The sequence below is a fragment of the Leopardus geoffroyi genome, chromosome E3 (genome assembly GCF_018350155.1).
Source record: "Leopardus geoffroyi isolate Oge1 chromosome E3, O.geoffroyi_Oge1_pat1.0, whole genome shotgun sequence".
In the NCBI taxonomy this organism is placed as follows: domain Eukaryota; kingdom Metazoa; phylum Chordata; class Mammalia; order Carnivora; family Felidae; genus Leopardus; species Leopardus geoffroyi.
In genome coordinates this window covers 118,538-124,537 of record NC_059340.1, presented here as the reverse complement: position 1 = coordinate 124,537, position 6,000 = coordinate 118,538, and positions in this window count along the sequence as shown.

The window sequence follows — 6,000 nt, the reverse complement described above, 5'->3', positions numbered from 1 at the left end:
CCTCAGTAAAAACGTGTATTTATTTATTTTATTAAAAAATTTTTAATGGGGGCACCTGGGTGGCTCAGTCGGTTGAGCGTCCGACTTTGGCTCAGGTCATCATCTCACAGTCCGTGGGTTCGAGCCCCACGTCGGGCTCTGTGCTGACAGCTCAGAGCCTGGAGCCTGCTTCGGATTCTGTGTCTCCCTCTCCCTCTGCCCCTCCCCTGTTCACGCTCTGTCTCTCTCTGTCTCAAAAATAAATAAACGTTAAAAAAAATTTTGAGACAGAGAGAGAGAGAGAGAGAAAGAGAGAGAGGGACAGAGCATGAGTAGGGGATGGGCAGAGAGAGAGGGAGACACAGAACCTGAAGCAGGCTCCAGGCTCTGAGCTGTCAGCACAGAGCCTGACGCAGGGCTCGAACTCACATACTGTGAGATGATGACCTGAGCCGAAGTCGGATGCTTAACTGACTGAGCCACTCAGGTGCCCAAAAATGTGTATTTAGAGAAAAAAAAAAAAAATGAAAACACATTGACGGTGGGGCCTGCAGTACTGACCTGAGCGAGGCCCCTCTGTGACCTTGGATAGCCCCTTTCTTGCTCTGGGACTCGTTTTCACAATTGCAAAGCAGAGGAGGCCACATAGATCCTGCTGTTATTCTGACACAATGAGGTGGCACCCCAATTGCCCCTCCGAGGTGGGACGCACCAGCGCACACTGTCCCAGGGACCCCTTGAGAGCAAGGCCACCCCAGACAACCGTCCACGTGGGCAGGGGCTCCAGCACATGTAGCGGTGGGGTAGCAAACGTCAGGGGGCTCCGGGCTCCAGCGTGCGGGCACTAATACAAAACCCAGTTTTGCACAAATGCCAAGCATCAGGCCTGGAAATAGGCCTGGTTTCCCCCTGTGCCCTGATTGCACAGGAATGTTTCCTTCCCTGCTGGCCCTGCAGAAGTCTCTTGTCAGTATTACTGTCTACTCCTTTGGTTTTCCTCGTTTTGTTCAGGGAGAGAGGGATGCCTGCGGAATCCACGGCTCTTGCCACGGCTCCCCCCGAGGGCCTGGAACGTCCCATTCTTGTGTATGGACACAGTAGCATTTTCCACACTGTGTCCATTTGCCTCTGGCCAGCAACTAGCATCAGAGCCCCAGCCCCTGTCCGTGGGCATCTTCACCATGACCTTGACCTTAGGGCCCCATGGCCCCGAGCAGCCTGGCTCAGTCACCCATGACTCGTGGAGTCCACAGACTCCCACTTCCTTTGGATTGTCTAGAATTGGCCCATCCGTCAGGCTGATCTCATTTTCCACTTGGAAAGTGAACCCTCCACTGCCGAGAGGGTGGTAGGCCCACAGATCTAGGCTGAGGCCGTGACCTTCACCCAGGAGCACAGTTCCCATTTCCTGTCAGACCCCCTCCCAGTAGCTGAGAAGGAGCCTCTGACCGTTGCTGAAACGCCCATTGGTTCAGGAAATCTTTTACTAATATATAAACACCCAGACCACACGTGTCAGTCTGCTACGGACTGAAATTGTGTTATCGCGTTTGCTTCCAAAACATCCCCTCGCCCGAGCGGCCCCAGGCCTGTAGGCGGCAAGAGCACCGTCTCACAGAAGGGCAGACGCAGCTCCCCGAGTGAGGCAGGCTGCTCAGCCTCACAGAGGTGGCCCTGGTGCTGGCCGCAGTCCCCAGCATCCAACGCCAGGCAGTGCTCACTAATTTGCTCCTTTTTCCAGTTTCCTCGTTCATTCCTTCTTCCTTTTGTTCGCTCAGACAGCTTCCCTGAGCTGCGGTTCACCTAGCCCCCAAGTCACCCATTCAGAGGGTATGCTCCTGTGGTCTGAGTGTGTTCATAAATGCGTGCAACCACCGGCCACGGTAAATTCTGGAACATTTTCACCAGCACAGGTGCCCGTGTGCTTTAGCTAGCAGTCCACAAGGACTCTACGGCCACAGTGGGCCAGGTGTGGTGGAGAGCCACCTGTGGCTTGGCTCCTGGTGCCATGGACCCCGCCCTGCCCTTGCTGGTACCCAGCTCAGCTACGGCTCTGCTGTGCTTGCCAGCCCTGCCCAGCTCCTGGTACAGAATGCCTGCTTAGGGGCAGGAACGTGGGACCGGGGCCTCGTTAAAGTGGTCCAGACCTGGGTAAAACACAAACATAAAATAGGAATCGCGTAGACGGGCCTCATCTTAACTGTTGCAGTGGCACCTGCCCTACGTTCTCCAAGGTCACAGCACAGTTTGCCTTAAACCCTCCCGTGGTGGCTGTGGATGCTTGGCGTGGCATGGGACCCAGGGAGCCTACCCCCAGTTAAAATAGTTACTGAGGCCCTCTGTGAATCAAAATCAGGCCCTCAGGGATTGAGACCTTAGGCAAGTGAAGGGCGACTATTTCCACACTTGTCCAGTCAACAGCCTGCCAACCAGGAGAGAGCATAGTCCCTTGGTAGTGGCCACCACCTCACTGCTGGGGGCCCACAGTGAAGCCCCGCACCCGACGTTACTGAAGTCGCTGAGCCCATGTGACAGGAGCTGATGGGGATTTTGCTGTTGCAGATTTGACCGATCGGTTCTGTGGATGCCCATTTCAGCCGCAGTGTCTTTATGCTGGCAGACGTCTTGGCCTGTGCTCACCACCCTGCAGTTTCTCTGCCCCTGGGAGCCGAGGCTGTAAGGCCCTGGGCACCGCTGCTCCCTCCTTCCCAGAGACACACCCTGGACAGACTGTGGGGCCTGGGCAGCTGAGTCTGGATTTGGGGTTGCCGCTGGCCCTGCTCCTTCATCCAGGAGCTGTGGCTCAAGAGAGTGAAGCAGGCAGACATTTTTGCTGGCCTGGCAGCGTCCCCTTGCCCGCAGGCGGAAGGAACCCTCACATAGGGTGGGCAGAGAAAGCACTTCGGGGCACCAGCAGGCTTAGCTGCCTTCTGGCTACAGAGCGGTGCCCGAGGCAGGCATGGGCCCACCCCCCCTTGTTCCCCCAGTGCATTCGGGCAAGGCTTGGCTCCTCTGGGAAGACAGCTGATCTGGGAATGAGTCCATCTGGGATGGAGTTCAAGCTCTGTACTCACCAGCTTCATCATCCCTTGACCTTCAGGTGCAAGCCCCAGGTGGGCCCTCCTCCTGAGGCTCCCTGTCCTCTGCACACCTCAGGCTCTGTCTGGGGCACGTGGTCCGAAGGGGTCCCCCCCCACCCCCCCCAGCCCTCGCCAGAGAGGATGCCCACCCTCGTCCAACCCAGACAAAACCTGCTGTTCCCAGCATTACCGTAGGAACAGATTCAGGACAGGGCTGAGCTCCTCCTCCCTGGTAACTTGGAGATCCCGAAGACAGCTGGCATTCTGCTAGGCCCCTGCCGTGCCGAGGCATCCGATGGCAAAGGGCACTGCACCTGAGCACAGCACTGCCACTTGTCACCCAGGGGACAGGGCCCTGTGCTCCCAGGACTGTCAAGCACATTCTGGATGCTTTACTGCTACTAAGGTGGGGGGGGGGAGCTGCTGGGGGAGGGAGTCAGACTATGAACATGTTACAAGTCGGGGGGGGGTGTAACGTTATTGCACATAAATATTCTGCAAACAGCTGCCTAGAATATTCCTTATATTGGAAAGTATGCTTTGGGGTCATTACTCAGGATTTTATAGGCCATTTCTTGGCTGAGCCCCAGGATGGCTTATGGCTTTGCAAAAAGGCGACGCCACATTTTATGAATGACAGGTGGCTTTTATCACACCTCTGCATTATCGCTACGGTAATAGGGCTGTGGCGATGCCCTGCGGCCGGGGGCACCTGAGCGGGTGCAGCGGGCACAGCCTGCAGGTCTGGCCTTGAGTAGGGGTCCCCGGACGACACTGACTGAGGTTCATTTCCCAGTCTGTTTTCCTGCCAGTGGAGTCAGTGCAGCAGAACAGCTGCTGGTGCCCCTGTATCTGGGCACAGCCCTGAGGCACAGCCCTGAGGCGGGCCGGCCTCCGCGGGGATTGGCTGCCACCCCCCCAACCCGAGGGCCCCGCACTGAGGTCTTTGTCCTTCCTCCTCCCTTCTCTGCCCAGTGGCCATCTGCATGGACTGACCTGGCCATCCCATTCTCCCTATCAATTCTTGTCTTTCTTTTTTTCTCTGGCTGTAATCCAGGCCTGGCATGTAGGGGTAGGGGACTGACACTAACTGTGGCCAGATCTGCTCCAGCCCTGTTTTCATTGTAGCAGAATTATTTAAAAAATGTTTTTAAGTGTTTATTTATTGTTGAGCATGAGAGAGAGAGAGAGAGAGAGAGAGCGTGAGCAGGAAAGGGACAGACAGAGAGGGAGACACAGAATCTGAAGCAGGTCAGCTCTCAAGAGCTGTCTGCTCAGAGCCTGATGAGGGGCTCAAACCCACAAACTGTGAGATCATGACCTGAGCCAAAGTCGGACGCTCAACCGACTGAGCCAGCCCCACAGCAGAATTATTTGTAAGAAATATATTTATTTTGCAACCTGGGGGAAATCACTGCATTTGACCAAAAGAGGCGTGACGTCTGATTTGCAAATCAGCCCTGCTCAGAAAATAGTTAAAGAAAAGGTGGACACGCACATTCCGGGCTCTTCACATGACTTCCAGAGAGTATCAGAAAGAAGCCCAGGGAATGGGGACTAATCCACGGCTGATGCTGTCGTTTTTCCACCAGGTCACAGGGCAATGAGTCAAGAAGCCGAGCTAGGCTGAGTCAAGGCCACAGCCCAGGAACTGTGGTAAGAGACCGGGTGACCCTGTGGACTGGCCCTAGAGGAGCAGGGGTCAGGGTTCTGGGGGAGGGGTAGGAGGGAAGGGGATGGGGCAGGTGGGGAGTGTACTGGCAACAGCAGGCAGGGCTGGAGACTGGGGACAAGGGCTGTGACTCTCCGGAGGGTGTCAGGTGTGCCGAGGTGCTGCTCCCTCCCTGAGACTCATAGCCAGCAGACGGGCTGGGTAAAACGAAGGTGCCACACTTATTCTGGAAGGTGGGTGGGCCCCGCTCACCCTCACAAAGCCTAGCGTTTCCTGGGGCATTGAGCTGTGGTCCGTCAGCTTCAAACTGGAGCAAAGTCGAGTGTTTGGAATGAGAGAGAGCTCTTGGGCCCCACAGCTGCTCCTGAGGGAAGGGTGGGGAGGTCGGACCGAGGCCCAGCTTGAAGCATCCCAGGAGCGTCCCCATCCCCCTGGGCTGGCTGCTCCCCACTCTGGAGCCATGTGACTGGCCAAGCTGTTGAGCCACCCCAGCCAGGGTGTCCCATCGGCGATGGGGTGGCAGCACCCCTCTGAGTGTGGGTCCTGAGGCCCCGAAGCCCCTCGGCTGTGGCACGGCCAGCACCCTCTGAGGCTCTTGGCTCTCGGCCCAGGTCCCCTCCTCACTTCCTCCCACTCTGTCACCCAGGCAGCTCAGTGGGACCACTGGACAACCCCATGGGGTCTGTGGGGCCTCCTTTAGAGATGGCCAGGCTGGGCCGAGTGGAGGGCTGCACGGGGCAAGCAGAGCATGGGGCCCCTCTCGCTCTCCCTGACCGTGGCAGAGCTGCTGTGTGGCTCTCCGTGCCCCTCCCCAGTGACGGGTCTGGCTGGGACAGGGAAGCTTGCCTCGCCTGGGTCTCAGGCTTTCAGCGCTGAAGAAGACCAGGGCAGTGTAAGGAGAGTGGAAGGCCCCTAACTCATGCTGGGGAGTCAGGACATGCCAGGTGCCCTGTGTCGCTGCCTTCTCCCCGCGGTGCCCACCCCAGCCCCAGCCCTGGACCAGCGGACTACGGCTGTTCACGAGGCTGCGGTGTCCCCTAGCAGACAGCGGTGTATTTCTCATCAGCGCCACGAAGCCGTGTGACTTTGAAGCAGATGAAATGTACACTTTCCCCAAGCGTGACCCAGAGGATGTGAAGTTCATGCCGGAGGCAGTTCTAAAGTTGGACGGGTAACTGCTGCTTCTGCTTCCTGTGACGGTTTTTGTAAGATCACACCACACTCACTCCTTCACAGAAAACAACTAGAAAATCTGTACAGAGTGCAAAC